General features: G+C 38.9%; 1 pseudogene; it reads left to right on the top strand.

The window, feature by feature from the left end:
• The first annotated feature begins 9971 nt into the window (after positions 1-9971).
• LOC123934561 lies at positions 9972-17782 on the top strand (annotated as a pseudogene).
• Positions 17783-18660: the final 878 nt, after the last annotated feature.

Genomic DNA, 18660 nt, shown 5'->3' with positions numbered 1-18660 from the left:
TGTCATCTCTGTTTATCAAATAAATAAATAAAATCTTTAAAAAAATAAAAAAAATTAAAAAATAAAAAGTATGAGTCCAATGGAAGGAAGTGTGAACTCAGGTTTATCAAGGGAAAGTCACAAAGGGTTGTTCTAGCCTGGGAACTTGGACATTTGATCTTTGAATGTAGCCCCTAAGGATATATGAATAAACTTAGTAGTTTATCATTTGTACATATAGTGAAAATTGTATAGGGGAAGTGGAAATTTCAAAGAGAGTTTTCATTTTAATTTATATTTTGAAGGAAAAGCAAGAGAGAGAGTGTCCTTTCTGGGAAGCTTCTATCTTGTAGTCCTCCTAGCCAGGTGCATCTTTTTTTCTTTGCTGATATTGAAAAAATCAAGATGATACAGGGTGGTATTTGACTTGTGGAACAGGCCTTATATGTAGATAGTCACTTAACAGGATGTGATTTTTTGGGACTGCAAGACCATTCTTTTATATACTGAGAAGTCACTGTGTATCATTATCTCCACCAGGAGCTCTCAAACGAGAGAGGAGTGTTCTCTTGCAATCTTCATTATGCCTGCCTGCCTGGCTGTCCAAATCCTCTGGAGCATATTGAGATGGCAATCTGTTCACTATGTCCACAGTTGTGTTATTGTTTAGCTTGCCTTCATGGGGGTAAAGAAAAAGTAATTTTTTTCTCTTTGTGTGTGAAAACTGGCTGGGATATCTATTCTTTCCATGTCTGGGAAGATGATGATGATAACGATCAAGGGTTTGAAATGATAACTTCTAATGTGTTCCTGGTGTGGCCAACATGGCTGAAGACACATGTTCTAGGGTATTCCAAGGTATAAGGATGGAACTGATATACCATGTAAGAACAATCTGGGCAAACTGTGTGGGTAAGATAATGGGAGCATTGAAAAAAGGCAAAGTGCTGCAGGGAATGGTTATACCAACATCTCAAAATTGGACAGATCTATGAGTCCTTTCTCGTGCCTCCTCTTCTTCTTATAACTGATGGGCCCTCCACCCTGTGTTTTTTTTTTTTCTCTTTTTTTATTGTGGTAAAACACACAACGTAAAATTTACCATCTTTTTTTTTTAAAGATTTTATTTATTATAGAGAGGGAGGGAAAGAGGGAGGGAGGGAAGGAATACACAAGTAGGGTGAGCGGCAGGTGGAGGGAGAGAGAGAAACAGGGTCCCTACTGAGCAGACAGCTCAACATGGGGCTCAATCTCAGAACCCTGGGATCATGACTTGAGCCAAAGACAGATGCTTAACCGACTGAGCCACCCAGGTGTCCCTAAAACTTACCATCTTAATCATTTTTAAGTATACTATGCAGTACATTTACATTATTTTGCTACCAATAACATCATCCATCTCCAGGATACTTTAATCTTATTAAAACTGAAACTCTATACCCATTAAACAAGAACTCCTCATTTCCCGTTCTCCCCAGCCCCTGGAAACCACCATTCTACTTTGTATTTTTTTTTAAAGATTTTATTTATTTGACAGAGAGAGATCACAAGCAGACAGAGAGGCAGGCAGAGAGAGAGAGAGAGAGGGAAGCAGGCTCCCTGCTGAGCAGAGAGCCCGATGCGGGACTCGATCCCAGGACCCTGAGATCATGACCTGAGCCAAAGGCAGCGGCTTAACCCACTGAGCCACCCAGGCACCCCCTCTACTTTGTATTTTTGTGATTTTGACTAGTCTAAGTAACTCATATAAATGGGAATCAGACAATATTTGTCTTTTCATGACTGGCTTATTTCACTTAACATAATGTCTTCAAGAGTCATTCATAAGTACTAGAGGAGAACATAGGCAGTAACCTCTTCGATATCAGCCACAGCAACTTCTTTCAAGACATGTCTCCAAAGGCAAAGGAAACAAAAGCGAAAATGAACTTTTGGGACTTCATCAAGATCAAAAGCTTCTGCACTGCAAAGGAAACAGTCAACAAAACAAAAAGGCAACCCACGGAATGGGAGAAGATATTTGCAAATGACAGTACAGACAAAAGTTTGATATCCAGGATCTATAATGAACTCCTCAAACTCAACACACACAAAACAGATAATCATATCAAAAAATGGGCAGAAGATATGAACAGACACTTCTCCAATGAAGACATACAAATGGCAATCAGACATGAAAAAATGTTCATCATCACTAGCCATCAGGGAGATTCAAATTAAAACTACATTGAGATATCACCTTACACCAGTTAGAATGGCCCAAATTAGCAAGACAGGTAACAACGTGTGTTGGAGAGGATGTGGAGAAAGGGGATTTACCCCAAAGACACAGATGTAGTGAAAAGAAGAGCCATCTGTACCCCAATGTTTATTGCAGCAATGGCCACGGTCGCCAAACTGTGGAAAGAACCAAGATGCCCTTCAACGGATGAATGGATAAGGAAGATGTGGTCCATGTACACAATGGAGTATTATGCCTACATCAGAAAGGATGAATATCCAACTTTTGTAGCAACATGGACGGGACTGGAAGAGATTATGCTGAGCGAAATAAGTCAAGCAGAGAGAGTCAAGTATCATATGGTCTCACTTATTTGTGGAGCATAACAAAGAACACGGAGGACATGGGGAGATGGAGAGGAGAGGGAGTTGAGGGAAACTGGAAGGGGAGATGAACCATGAGAGACTATGGACTCTGAAAAACAACAGAGGATTTTGAAGGGGTGGCGGGGGGGTGGGAGGTTGAGGAACCAGGTGGTGGGTAATAGGGAGGGCACGTATTGCATGGAGCACTGGGTGTGGTGCAAAGACAATGAACACTGTTATGCTGAAAATAAATAAAAAAGAGTCATTCATAAGCATAAATCAGAGTTTCCTACCTTGTTAAGGCTGAGTAATATTCCATTACACACACACACACACACACACACACACACACACACACACACACACACATTTTGCTTATCCATTCATCTGTCCATGGATACTTAGGTTGCTTTTACATCTTAGTTATTGTGAATAATGCTGCTATGAACATGGGTATACAAATATCTCTTTGAGACCCTGCTTTCAGTTATTTTGGGTATGTATACTCAGAGGTATAATTGCTGGATCATGTGGCAGTTCTTTTTTAAAAATTTTTTGAAGAAATGCCATCCTGTTTTTCACAGAAATTATACCATTTTATATTCCCACCAATAGTGCACAAGGGTTCCAATTTCTTTACATCCTTGCCAACACTTGTTATTTTCTGTTTTTTTTTTTAATAGTAGCCATCTTAATGAGTATGAGAAGGTATCTTACTGTATTTTTGATTTGTATCTCTGTAATGATTAGTGATGTTGAGTATGTTTTGTGTGCTTATGTTTTTGGTCATTTGCATACATTCTTGGGATAAATGCCTGTTCAAGTCCTTTGTCCATTTTCAACTGTTTTTTTGTTGTTGTTGAGTTTTGTTGTTTGTTGTTTGTTGTTTGTTTTTGTTGAGTTTTATTTGTTTTTGTTGAGTTGAGGAATTTTGGGCTCCAGTTTTTCATTCTGTTTCTCTGACTTTCCCTTCTTTGACTTGTGTTTCTCTTGCCACTCTCTAAATTTTAATGTTTTCCAAGGACCTGTCTTTAAACTCCTTTTTGTCTCTGGTTCCTTCTTTGTCAGATCTTACCAGAGTGTAGATGATGTCTCCACACATATTTTCTCTCTTGAGCTTTTACTTTGCTTTTGGCTCTCTGCTCAAACATCTCCTTTTTTCTTCCAAATTTTTATTTAAATTCCAGTTATTTAATATACAGTGTAGAATTTAGTGTAGAATTTAAATTTCAGGTGTAGAATTTAGTGAATCAGCTCTTATATACAGGTGTAGAATTTAGTGAATCAGATCTTACATACAGTAAATGGTGCTCATCAGGACAAGTGCCCTCCTTAATCCCCTTCACCTGTTTCACCCATGGCCCCCACCTCCCCTCCAGTAACCCTCAGTTTTCTATAGTTAAGAATCTGTTTCTTGACTTTTCTCTTTTTCCCCCACAACATGTTAATTTGTTTTGTTTCTTAAATTCCACTATGAGTGAAATTATTTGGTATTTGTCTTTCTCTGATTTATTTCGTTTAGCATTATACTGTCTAGATCCATCCATGTCATTGTAAAGGGCAAGATTTCATTAATTTTTATGGCTGAGTAATATTCCATTGTGTATATATATCATATCTTCTTATCTATTCATCAGTCAGTGGACATGTGATCTCTTTCTATAATTTGGCTGTTGTCCTCTAATATCTCTTATTCATTTCAGTCTTATGTAGAATTCTTATGTAGAATTCTAGAATTTTGGTTAGTTTTTGGGCTGGTTACTGGGCTGCTGTCTCATTACTTTGCTGTCTTAAGAGCGTTTCCTTCCTTTACATGCAGGAATTGCTCACCACCATCTCAACCCCCTAGGTGGAGGGATAAGGGGAAGGGGCTGAGATCTGTAGCAGAGGCCCTGGCTATTTGCTCAGGTAAAACTTCCAATTCTATATAAGAAGGGAAGTATGAGTGTTGATAAATAACTAAGCTTCTCTTGCTCAGTTAGCTTTATTTTTCCTCATGTAGAGGCTTGGTATTTGTTGAGTAGGAAGATCCAACTACCAATCCCAGCTAAGAAGTGCCATTGTGGAAAGGATGGCAAAGATCATAACAGTGCCAACAACCAGAAGAAGGAGCCCACAGACCTTGGCCCACTGCATCTTCAGTGCGTTGTGAGTTACCAAGGACTTAACACACAAGGCACTGGTTCGAACAATACTTTACTCATGAAAAGGAGAAGAGACACAGAATTAACATCTGTAATGTGTGCCAGTCTCTGATGGCCAGTGGGTCCCTCCTGATAACTAATGCAGGGTGATGGACTCTACCACATCCCTCTTGTGCTGCAGGTGAAGACCCCATTCCCTTCCTGCTGGTGGGTGTGGAAGGAGCAGATATACTGATAGGGCAGGCCAGATGCCATACGACACACATGCTTAAATAATACAAAGAAGTTCATGATTTACCCAGGGCAAGGGAGAATCCTTCATGGGAAATGTTTCCTTCTGGGAATAATCTGGGGTCAAGTGATAGCTCAGCATTCACCTTCCATTTAGGGGAATGTTCCAGAGCCAGGATACTTCTTGGACAGTCCTGGGATGGGGGACTATTGGTCATACAGAGGCTACTTCCCCAATAGTATTCTAACCAAATTTGGAGTGTATTAGAGAATTATTGGAGTTGTTCCCTCTCTATTAGTTGACATCAAGTCCTCAAGGACAGGGTATTGTGAAGGGTCAGTCTCATTACAGTAGTGGTGTCCTTGTATTTTTTCTTCTTTCTCTTGTCCTTGACTCATAACTTTAAATATCCCAGTTATTTTAGTGGAAATATAAACCTTATATTACTTGGGATATTGTGAGATCTGTTCAAAGCAGTTTGGAGGTAGTGTTCATTATAGAACACCAAAGGGGATATAGCTCTGGTGAAAATGGAACCAGGGACATCTCTTGCAATTTTCTAGGGGTGGGAGGATTGACATAGAGGAGTAGCCCCCAAATGATTTTTGTATGATTTAAATATGAATAATCCTTGTACAAATGTCCTTGGGATTCTGTCTTGTCAGTATAAACATTTGCTTGACTCCATGATATGGTAGATGCCACGTAATAGTCTGTACCCTGACTCAAGGGCACCATGATGATTGGGTTAATAAATCCTGGTGCCAGAAATATGACTAAATGCTTGTTTCACAGTGTGTACACTTCTCCAATATAATATTCTTGTAGAATGCAGACTTGCTGAAGGAATCCTTAGCTAAGAAAGATCTCAGGCAGAGAACCATACATGCTTTAGGTAGGAGACTCATCTGTGTAATTGTGACTACTGAGAGCATAGGAAGGGATACTGACAAAGCTGTCTTTTACTCTGGAATAGCTGTAATGTAGGCAAAGCAACATAATCAGTGTAATGGGACATAGTGTTTCCTACACATTGTCTTCCCATCAGTGACCGTATGGTGCATTTGTAATTTGGTTTCTCAGTTTTCATATTCCAGCAGGACTTATTTACCACATTTAAGAAGAATGTAATTAATGTGGCCATACATGTTTGACATACTTTGCATGACATAAGAACACTAGAGAAAAAGCCTGGCAATAAAATGACATTGTGTGTAGACTAGGAGCAAGCTGAGAATGAGGATACAGTGCCAATTTGCATGAAAACCAGGTGTTCTCAGCATGAATTTAGGTGAAATATGGATCATGACTCTTTCCCCGGAGCAGTTTATAGGTGACTATCAAAATAGTTTTTGCTTTATTTTAATCTTTTTTTTTTAAGATTTTATTTATTTATTTGACAGAGAGAGAGATCACAAGTCGGCAGAGAGGCAGGCAGAGAGAGAGGAGGAAGCAGGCTCCCCGCGGAGCAGAGAGCCCGATGCGGGGCTCGATCCCAGGACCCTGAGATCATGACCTGAGCCGAAGGCAGCGGCTTAATCCACTGAGCCACCCAGGCGCCCCTTTTTTTTTCTTTTTTTTTTTTAATCTTTTTTAGTTTTTCCTTTATTTTAAGTGAGAAAAAGTGCAATGATGTGTCTTCAGATTTTTCCTCTTTTTCTATCTTTTCCCTTACACTTTATCGTGCTGTTTTAACAATTTTGGATCAAATATCAAGAAATTTTACTTTTACAAACACAAATTCATATAACCAAGAAGAAACAAATAAAGGTAAGAATCAATAAGATTGATAAACCATTGGCCACACTAATCCAAAAGAAAAGAGAGAAAGCCCAAATTAATAAAATTATGAATGAAAAGAGAGAGATCACAACTAACACCAAGGAAATAGAAACAATCATCAGAAATTATTACCAACAGTTATATGCCAATAAGCTAAGCAACCTAGATGAAATGGATGCATTCCTGGAAAACTATAAACTCCCAAAATTGAACCAGGAAGAAATTGACAACCTGAATAGTCTGATATCTAGTAATGAGATTGAAGCAGTGATCAAAAACCTCCCAAAAAACAAGAGCCCAGGACCTGACGGATTCCCTGGGGAATTCTACCAAACTTTCAAAGAAGAAATAACACCAATTCTCCTGAAGCTGTTCTAAAAAATTAAAGCATAAGGAAAACTTCCAGACTCTTTTTATGAAACCAGCATTACCCTGATCCCCAAACCAGGCAAAGACCCTGCCAAAAAGGAGGATTTCAGACCAATATCACTGATGAATATGGATGCTAAGATTCTCAACAAGATCCTATCAAACAGGATCCAGCAGCACATTAAAAAGATTATCCACCATGACCAGGTGGGATTCATCCCTGGGTTGCAAGGTTGGTTCAACATTCGCAAATCAATCAATGTGATAGAACAAATCAATAAGAGAAGAGAGAAGAACCACATGGTCCTCTCAATGGATGCAGAAAAAGCATTTGACAAAATCCAGCATCCGTTCCTGACGAAAACGCTTCAAAGTATAGGGATAGAGGGAACATTCCTGAACTTCATAAAATCTATCTATGAAAGACCCACAGCAAATATCATCCTCAATGGGAAAAAGCTTGCAGCCTTCCCGTTGAGATCAGGAACACGACAAGGATGCCCACTCTCACCACTCTTGTTCAACATAGTATTAGAAGTCCTAGCAACAGCAATCAGACAACAAAGAGAAATAAAAGGTATCCAAATTGGCAAGGAAGAAGTCAAACTCTCTCTCTTCGCAGATGACATGATTCTTTATATGGAAAACCCCAAAGACTCCACCCCCAAACTACTAGAACTCATACAGCAATTCAGTAACGTGGCAGGATACAAAGTCAATGTACAGAAATAGAATTCTATTAAAGCCAAAATGTTTGTGTGCAAAACTTAGTAGTTCCACTAGATGGTAGCAAATGGTTATATTTTATACCTTTACAGTGACTGTATTATTTATAAAATGCTCACTTTTCTTTCTTTTTAAGATTTTATTTACTTTTTTTTATTTATTTTTTTATTTTTTAATTAATTTATTTATTTTTATTTGCTTATTTACAGCATAACAGTGTTCATTGTTCTGGCATCACACCCAGTGCTCCATGCAGTACGTGCCCTCCCTATTACCCACCACCTGGTTCCTCAACCTCCCACCACACCCCACCCCCTCCCGCCGCCCCTTCATAACCCTCTGGTTGTTTTTCAGAGTCCACAGTCTCTCATGGTTCATCTCCCCTTCCAGTTTCCCTCAACTCCCTCTCCTCTCCATCTCCCCATGTCCTCCATGTTATTTGTTATGCTCCACAAATAAGTGAGACCATATGATACTTGACTCTCTCTGCTTGACTTATTTCGCTCAGCATAATTTCTTCCAGTCCTGTTCATGTTGCTACAAAAGTTGGGTATTCGTCCTTTCTGATGGAGGCATAATACTCCATTGTGTATAGGGACCACATCTTCCTTATCCATTCATCCGTTGAAGGGCATCTTGGTTCTTTCCACAGTTTGGCGACCGTAGCCATTGCTGCAATAAACATTGGGGTACAAATGGCCCTTCTTTTCACTACATCTGTATCTTTGGGGTAAATACCCAGCAGTGCAATTGCAGGGTCATAGGGAAGCTCTATTTTTAATTTCTTCAGGAATCTCCACACTGTTCTCCAAAGTGGCTGCACTAACTTGCGTTCCCACCAACAGTGTAAGAGGGTTCCCCTTTCTCCACATCCTCTCCAGCACACGTTGTTTCCTGTCTTGCTAATTTTGGCCATTCTAACTGGTGTTAGGTGGTATCTCAATGTGGTTTTAATTTGAATCTCCCTGATGGCTAGTGATGATGAACATTTTTTCATGTGTCTGATAGCCATTTGTATGTCTTCGTTGGAGAAGTGTCTATTCATATCTTCTGCCCATCAGTGGCTTTCTTATACACTAACAATGGAAATACAGAAAGGGAAATTAGAGAATCGATTCCATTTACTGTAGCACCAAGAACCATAAGATACCTGGGCATAAACCTAACCAAAGAAGTAAAGGACCTGTACTCGAGGAACTACAGAACACTCATGAAAGAAATTGAAGAAGACACAAAAATATGGAAGACTGTTCCATGCTCTTGGATTGGAAGAATAAACATTGTTAAAATGTCTATACTGCCTAGAGCAATCTATACTTTTAATGCCATTCCGATCAAAATTCCACCGATATTTTTCAAAGAGCTGGAGCAAATAATCCTAAGATTTTATTTACTTTTTAAGGTAAACTCTATACTCAGTGTGGGGCCAGAACTCACAGCCCTGAGATCAAGAGGTGCATGCTCTACTGACTGAGCCAGCCTGGCACCCCAAAATACTCACTTTTCTAAAATTAGAAAAACAGTTCTGGAAAAGTGAAAATTATGTCTGAAATACTGTTTCCTTTGGAGAAGGTAAAACACAATTGAGTGCAAATCTGTGAAAGAAAATGCAGATAAAACTACTTTTTCTAGAGTGCCTGGGTGGCTCAGTCTTTAAACGCCTGCCTTCAGCTCAGGTCATGATCCCTGGGTTCTGGGATCAAGCCTGGCATCAGGCACCATGCTCAGTGGTAAGCCTGCTTCTCCCTCTCTCACTCCACCTGCTTGTGTTCCCTCTCTCGCTGTGTCTATCAAATAAGTAAATAAAATCTTAACAAACAAACAAAAAAACCCATTCTTTTCCTAATAAAGTAGTCTCTTCAAATGTCAAGAAAACACCAATTCCGAGCCTGGTTTCTAAAGACTTTTGACCTGGATTTGATAAAATTTTGCAGAAAGTCATGGGTCCTGTATTGAGTACTTCTCTTAATGTTATGCGATGTATAGTCTTTAAAATGACCTTTCCCTGGAGTTGGGCAGTGGCAGTGGTATGGTGCTGAGCACATACTGTGCCTTACCAGCAGCAGTGGCTGGGGAGGCACCCCTGCCATCACAGCCTCTGTGCTGGTGTAGCCACACTTGCTCCCTCTGCTCTTCCTCTCTTTGCTAGCACCATGGCTGATCAGCTGACCAAAGAACAGATTGCTGAGTTCAAGGCAACTTTTTCCCTCTTTAACAAAGATAGCAATGGCGCAACAGAGGAACTTGGAACTGTTATGAGGTCACTGAGTCAGAATCTAGCAGAAGCCTAATTGCAGGATATGATCAATGAGATGGATGCTGATGGTAATGGCACCATTGACTTCTCAGAATTTTTGACTATGGGGGCTAGAAAAATGAAAGATACAGACAGTGAAGAAGAAATCTGTGAAGCATTCTGAGTCCTGGCAAGGATGGGATTAGTTATATCAGCGTAGGAGAACTCTCATGTGATGACAAACAGGAGAGAAACATATGAAGGAGTAGATGAAATGATCGGAGAGCAGATATTGATAGATATGGACAAGTCAGCTCTGAAGAATTTATACAGATGATGACTGCAAAACAAAGACCTACTTCAACTCCTTTGCTTCTCCCAGAAGAATCATGTGGAATCTTTTACTTACATCTTGCAAAAAAATTCATTTACTCATTCTCTTTCTATAAAGCAAAACTGAATGTCAAAAGTGCCTTCTTAGGGCACCTGGGTGGCTCAGTGGGTTAAAGCCTCTGCCTTCGGCTCAGGTCATGATCCCGGGGTCCTGGGATTGAGCCCTGCATCGGGCTCTCTGCTCAGCGGAGAGCCTGCTTCCTCCTCTCTCTCTGCCTGCCTGTTTGCCTACTTGTGATCTCTGTCTGTCAAATAAATAAATAAAATATTTTTAAAAAGTGCCTTCTGTCCACACACAAAATTCTCATGTATTTGTTGGTGGTCCTGTGCCCTAAAGATCAAGCTACACATCACTTTATGATACAAACACTTGTACTATCTTAATGATAAGGAAGCACTTATTGGACTCCTTGAAATTCCGTTTGCTAATGATTAATACAGTATTTGGCCTTGCCAGTTTCTCATGCATGCAGCTTGAGAATTGAGCACAGTCAGGCATTTGTGTTAAAAATGAAAAATATAAAAACCAAATTTGAAACCTATTCAAAAGGGGTCTAGTTCAGTTTGTTAGTATGTATTGTCACAGCTGGTTTACTGAAAACGAACATTTAAAATTGGTTTACCTCAGGATGCTGTGCAGAAAGATGGGTGAGGGATAACCTGTCTAGATGTAGCCCCACTTAGCAGGCCAGCCCTCTTATACTTCTGTGTGTCCTGACCCCTGGTGATGGTGACACACATTCTGGTGGCATCCTGCACGTGTTGGTTTAGCATTGTCTTTTTACCAGAGTGAAATATGTGTCAGGCTGTCACCATTCACACAAAATTTTTAAAAAGAAAACTTTAACAAGGGAGCATCTTGGGACTCTCTGTTTTTAAAACCCTCTGAACTGTGATTCGGTGCCAGCAGAGTAGGCTGTGGCTATGGACCTCAGCACAAACATCAGCATTGCTGTTTGAGAAATTGCAATTTATGTCCATGTCAAGTTGTAGATGCTCGTCGTTTTTTTTTTTTTTTTCAATAAAAAGAGCATTAACTTAAAAAAAAAAAAACTTTTCCCTGGATTCCCGTGGTAGGTCATGAAGTTGGTTGTGTTGAAATAAAATATGAAATTAAGAGAACACTTGAAGGAGTTAAATTTGACAATGGAGTAATAGTATAAGTATTTTAAAATAAGCTTTGTGTTGGAGAGAATGTGGAGAAAGTGGAACCCTCTTACACTGTTGGTGGGAATGCAAGTTGCTGTAGCCACTGTGGAAAACAGTGTGGAGATTCCTTAAGAAATTAAAAATGAGGGGTGCCTGGGTGGCTCAGTGGGTTAAAGCCTCTGCCTTCGGCTCAGGTCATGATCCCAGGGTCCTGGGATCAAGCCCCACATCGGGTTCTCTGTTCCGCAGGGAGCCTGCTTCCTCCTCTCTCTCTGCCTGCCTCTCTGCCTACTTATGATCTCTGTCTGTCAAATAAATAAAATCTTAAAAAAAAAAGAAATTAAAAATGAGCTACCCTATGCCCCTGCAATTGCACTACTGGGTATTTACCCCAAATATAGAGATGTAGTGAAAAGAAGGGCCATCTGTACCCCAGTGTTCATAGCAGCAATGGCCACAGTCACCAAATTGTGGAAAGAGCCAAGATGCCCTTCAACAGATGAATGGACAAAGAAGATATGGTCCATATATACAATGGAGTATTATGCCTCCATCAGAAAGGATGAATACCCAACTTTTGTATCAACATGGACGGGACTGGGGGAGATTATGCTGAGTGAAATAAGTCAAACAGAGAGAGTCAGTTATCATATGGTTTCACTTATTTGTGGAGCATAAGGAATAACATGGAGGACATTGGAGATGGAGAGGAGAAGGGAGTTGGGGGAAATTGGACAGGGAGATGAACCATGAAAGACTGTGGACTCTGAGGAACTAACTGAAGGTTTTGGAGGGAAGGGGAGTGGGAGGTTGGGTGATCCTAGTGATGGGTATTAAGGAGGGCACATACCACATGGAGCACTGGGAGTGGTGCATAAACAATGAACCTTGGAACACTGAAAAAAATAAAATAAAATTACAAAAAAAAAGAAAATAGTAAGCTTTTATCTGCTTTTGACCTTGATTTTATAAACTTTTCATTAGTTTTGCCAAGCACAATTTCATATTGCTAGTCTGCTAGTGGTTCATGGTTTAACTAAGGATAATCTAATTAAAAATAGACATTTCAAAAGAGGGATAGAATTGAAGCAAACAAATGAGTGGTATCACATACGTATGTAGTTTGTTTAAAGATTCACCCATGAGAGACATTTGGGGTGTTTCCAGGTTTTGGGTTTTACAAAGAAAGCTGCTGTGAATACTCATTTATAGGTTTTTGCGTGAATATTATTTTTATTCCTCTGGGATAGATAAATACACAGGTTTGCAATCACTGAGTCATATTATGATTACATGTGTAGTTTTAAAGTAATCCATCTAATTTTTCTGTAGTGGCTGTACTCTTTTACATTTCCACCATCAACATGTTGGTGATCAAGTTTCTCAACATGCTTGACAGCATTTAGTGTTGTCATTTTTTAATATTTTAGCCATTCTTTTTTTTTATTTTTTAATTTTTTTTCCATTTTATTTATTTTTTTTCAGCGTAACAGTATTCATTGTTTTTGCACAACACCCAGTGCTCCATGCAAAACGTGCCCTCCCCATTACCCACCACCTGTTCCCCCAACCTCCCACCCCTGACCCTTCAAAACCCTCAGGTTGTTTTTCAGAGTCCATAGTCTCTTATGGATATTTTAGCCATTCTGATAGGTGTGAAGTGGTTTCATTGTAGGTTTAATTTGCATTTCCCTGATGGATAATGATGTTGAACATATTTTTATGTGTTTATTTATCATCTCTATATCTTCTTTACTGAAATGTTTGTTCATACTTTTTTGCCCATTTTCTAATTGAACTGTTTCTTTTTTCACTGTTGAGTTTTTAGTGCTCTTTGTGTATTATATGTACTGGTCCTTTGTCAGCTTTGAAATATTTTGTCACAGTCTGCAGCTCCTTTTTGTCTTCTTAACAGGTTTTTCACAGAGGAAAAATTTTTAATTTTGATCAAGCCCATTTTACCAGATAGACTCTTTTACTAGATTTCTTTTTTTCTTTTTTTATAAACATATAATGTATTTTTATCCCCAGGGGTACAGGTCTGTGAATCGCCAGGTTTACACACTTCACAGCACTCACCATAGCACATACCCTCCCCAGTGTCCATAACCCACCCCCTCCCCCCAGCAACCCTCAGTTTGTTTTGTGAGATTAAGAGTCACTTATGGTTTGTCTCCCTCCCAATCCCATCTTGTTTCATTTATTCTTCTTCTACCCCCCAACCCCCCTATGTTGCATCTCCACTTCCTCATATCAGGGAGCTCATATGATAGTTGTCTTTCTCTGATTGACTTATTTCACTAAGCATGATACCCTCTAGTTCCATCCATGTCATTGCAAATGGCAAGATTTCATTTCTTTTGATGGCTGCATAGTATTCCATGGTGTATACATACCACTTCTTTTTATCCATTCATCTGTTGATGGACATCTAGGTTCTTTCCATAGTTTGGCTATTGTAGACATTGCTGTTATAAACATTTGGGTGCACGTGCCCTTTTGGATCACTACGTTTGTATCTTTAGGGTAAATACCCAGTAGTGCAATTGCTGGGTCATAGGGTAGTCCTATTCTCAACATTTTGAGGAACCTTCGTGCTGTTTTCCAGAGTGGTTGCACCAGCTTGCATTCCTACCAACAGTGTAGGAGGGTTCCCCTTTCTCCGCATCCTCGCCAGCATCTGTCATTTCCTGACTTATTAATTTTAGCCATTCTGACTGGTGTGAGGCGATATCTCATTGTGGTTTTGATTTGTATTTCCCTGATGCCAAGTGATGTGGAGCACTTCTTTTCTTTTCTTTTTTTTTTTTTTTTGTGGAGCACTTTTTCATGTGTCTGTTGGCCATCTGGATGTCTTCTTTGCAGAAATGTCTGTTCATGTCTTCTGCCCATTTCTTGATTAGATTATTTGTTCTTTGGGCATTGAGTTTGCTAAGTTCTTTATAGATTTTGGACACTAGCCCTTTATCTGATATGTCGTTTGCAAATTTCTTCTCCCATTCTGTCAGTTGTCTTTTGGTTTTGTTAACTGTTTCCTTTGCTGTGCAAAAGCTTTTGATCTTGATGAAATCCCAATAGTTCATTTTTACCCTTGCTTTCCCTTGCAATTGGCGATGTTCCTAGGAAGATGTTGCTGTGGCTGAGGTCGAAGATGTTGCTGCCTGTGTTCTCAACGATTTTGATGGATTCCTTTCTCACATTGAGGTCCTTCATCCATTTTGAATCTATTTTTGGAAAAATTCACCACAAAAAAAAAAAAAAAAGAACAAGAGGTAGTACTGAAGGCTAGGGACCTAATCAATACAGACATTGGTAACATGTCAGATCTAGAGTTCAGAATGACTATTCTCAAGGTTCTAACCGGGCTCGAAAAAGGCATGGAAGATATTAGAGAAACCCTCTCTGGAGATATAAAAGCCCTTTTTGGAGAAATAAAAGAACTAAAATCTAACCAAGTTGAAATAAAAAAAGCTATTAATGAGGTGCAATCAAAAATGGAGACTCTCACTGCTAGGATAAATGAGGCAGAAGAAAGAATTAGTGATATAGAAGACCAAATGACAGAGAATAAAGAAGCTAAGCAAAAGAGGGACAAACAGCTACTGGACCACGAGGGGAGAATTTGAGAGATAAGTGACACCATAAGACGAAACAACATTAGAATAATTGGGATTCCAGAAGAAGAAGAAAGAGAGAGGGGAGCAGAAGGTATATTGGAGAGAATTATTGGAGAGAATTTCCCTAATATGGCAAAGGGAACAATCATCAAAATCCAGGAGGTGCAGAGAACCCCCCTCAAAATCAACAAGAATAGGTCCACACCCTGTCACCTAATAGTAAAATTTACAAGTCTTAGTGACAAAGAGAAAATCCTGAAAGCAGCCTGGGAAAAGAAGTCTGTAACATATAATGGTAAAAATATTATATTGGTAGCAGACTTATCCACAGAGACCTGGCAGGCCAGAAAGAGCTGGCATGATATATTCAGAGCACTAAATGAGAAAAACATGCAGCCAAGAATACTATATCCAGCTAGGCTATCATTGAAAATAGAAGGAGAGATAAAAAGCTTCCAGGACAAACAAAAACTGAAAGAATTTGCAAACACCAAACCAGCTCTACAGGAAATATTGAAAGGGGTCCTCTAAGCAAAGAGAGAGCCTGAAAGTAGTAGATCCAAAAGGAACAGAGACAATATACAGTAACAGTCACCTTACAGGCAATACAATGGCACTAAATTCATATCTCTCAATAGTTACCCTGAATGTTAATGGGCTAAATGCCCCAATCAAAAAACAGGGTATCAGAATGGATAAAAAAACAAAACCCATCAGTCTGTTGCCTACAAGAAACTCATTTTAGACCCGAAGACACCTCCAGATTTAAAGTGAGGGGGTGAAAAACAATTTACCATGCTAATGGGCATCAGAAGAAAGCTGAGGTGGCAACTTTTATATCAGATCAATTAGATTTTAAGCCAAAGACTATAATAAGAGATGAGGAAGGACACTGTATCATACTCAAATGGTCTGTCCAACAAGAAGATCTAACAATTTTAAACATCTATGCCCCTAATGTGGGAGCAGCCAACTACTAGATTTCTTATCTGAGATTCAGGTTGTGAAGGAACACATAATAAGACAATTATTTGAGCAACATTGTAATATACTATAATTTATAATGAGCATGTTCCATTCTGGACTAAATACTTTAATAAAAAGACCAATTTACCTATATTCTTGTGCGTAATAAAGCTACTTATGTACATCTTAAGTCCTCTAATCTACCTCAATTAGATTGAAAGTTTTTTGAAGGTAAGGATTGTGTTCTTTCATCCTGAATCCTCTTTAAATTTGAGTATAGGTTCTCATACAGAACAAATGTTCAACAAATATATTTTAATATTCCATCAAGGCATCATGGCAGGGTATTAAGAGGTACAGTTTGCAATAATCAGTTAAAATTCTGGCTTTGGGGCACCTGGGTGGCTCAGTGGGTTAAGCCGCTGCCTTCGGCTCAGGTCATGATCTCAGGGTCCTGGGATCGAGCCCCACATCAGGCTCTCTGCTTGGCAGGGAGCCTGCTTCCTCCTCTCTCTCTGCCTGCTTGTGATCTCTGTCAAATAAATAAAATCTAAAAAAAAAAAAAATTCTGGCTTTGTCCCCTTGTCTGCAGTGAAAAAATTGAGTCAGTTATTTTACTTCTTTGGGCTTCAATTTCCTTACCTAACATTTGGGATAATAGTATCAATGGGCTTGTCACGGAGTTCAAATGAGATCACATGTTTAAGGCATTCAGTAAACTGCTTGACACTTATTAGAGTGTGCATAAATGGTAACTATTGCAATTATCAGCTCCATAATTTCATATTTCAGCTTCATAATTTCAGATTATTGGGCTTGAGTGTATGAATAGATACCATGTGATGTGAACTGAAATGTATGAAAAATTCTGATTATTTTAAATCAGACATTCAAAAGAAAGTATAATTTTACTGATGCACACTGTTTTCTAGTACAAAATTCTATCATTTGCTGGTTATATTGAGGCCATTTTAAAAATATAGTTTATGCAGTTACAGGTTAAGAAGTCTTTGAACATGAATAAAGAACAAATGTCTATAAAATTTATTAATGCATGGAAGAAGACTTATCCAATAATTAAAATTTATTCTAAAATATTTATATATTTTATTGAATGTTGTATTTCCTATAAGCATAATAAAACAATCAAGCTGAATTAAATGTCTCTGCTTAAGTGTAAGGTAAATTTAATTGAGTGGTGAATATCAAATTAACAGAAAATTACAGAGCAAAACACAAATATTTTAAGTCAGTTAATGACTTAACATTAGCTAAGAGATTTCATTTTACCTATGTTTCAATTAACAATATAACTATATTTGCAGTTCAGAAATTGCTTCTTTTCTGTTCCTGTAGTTAGCAATTTATATCAACACCAGTTTCAGTTACATATTCTTGTAATCATTTTAATTTTCAAGAGTTGCAGAATTTGATTTCATTCGTCTTTAGCAAATGCTTCTTGAATCTTGTGATTACATGAGGCTATGATTAACAAGATTCCCCCCCACCTCCAGATTATTTGTATGCATATGACAGTTTGGGAAACTCTCCTGTAGCTGTAAAAGACAACCGGCAGGAATTACGGAATTTAGCTGGAGGTTAACTTTCTGCTGCCCAGGTAAAGAAGACTGAATGGCTACTTGGATATTAATTTTTTTTAAACACAAAACTCTAATTCAGTGTTTCTCAGAGTGTGCCCCTTTGACCACCTGGACCTCACCTACTGAGGCAACTTGTTACAGATTCCAGGACAAGCTCCAGATAAGCTGGATCAGAATTTCCTGAACTGCAGCTCAACAATCTACATCTTTAACAAGTACGCTAGGTGATTCATATGTAAAGTTTGAGGATTTATATTTCTTGTTTTTAGTACTCTGTCACTCTGCAGTTTAGACCAGGCTTTACTGGGTACATCATGGCAAATAGGTTATATATACTGTGCAACAGCAGAGGCTACCATGCCACTGTATTTCTGTCCCAACAGTATTTCACACTGGGCTAAATTCCCAGTTGTCATGACCTAAGATGAGTGGTGTTTTTCAGTCTGTCAGCAGTTCATAACCACACTTAGCCTCTACTCTGAAAAATTATACAGATGTACAACATGGACATTCTGTGCTTCCTTCTTGGCCTTCAGTTGAGAAAAAGGGATACTGACCACTGTGGCCAGGTGGGGAAAAAGCTGGGGGAATAAATACTTCAACTTCTCTTTTTTCCCACCCTCAAATCCCATGACTGTGCCTCTGATTGGCCTAACCCAAGCAGAAACGGGAGCATAAGGGAGTCAGGTGATGCATTCCATGAAGATTGGTATAAGGCACAAGGAAGGAAGGAATAAAATGGAGAGGAAACAGAATATTCAGCATACCCATTTAAAATACCTCAAATGTAGTACTGTCCTGGTATTGTGTATACCATGAGTTGGTTAAAGGAATATTTTGCAAGGAGTGTATGAATCAGGGTGAGGATAGGTATAAGGAA

This window comes from Meles meles, chromosome X (genome assembly GCF_922984935.1).
Source record: "Meles meles chromosome X, mMelMel3.1 paternal haplotype, whole genome shotgun sequence".
NCBI classification, from domain to species: domain Eukaryota; kingdom Metazoa; phylum Chordata; class Mammalia; order Carnivora; family Mustelidae; genus Meles; species Meles meles.
The sequence above is the reverse complement of the archived record's forward strand: the minus strand, read 5'-3'. Positions and strand labels throughout refer to the sequence as shown.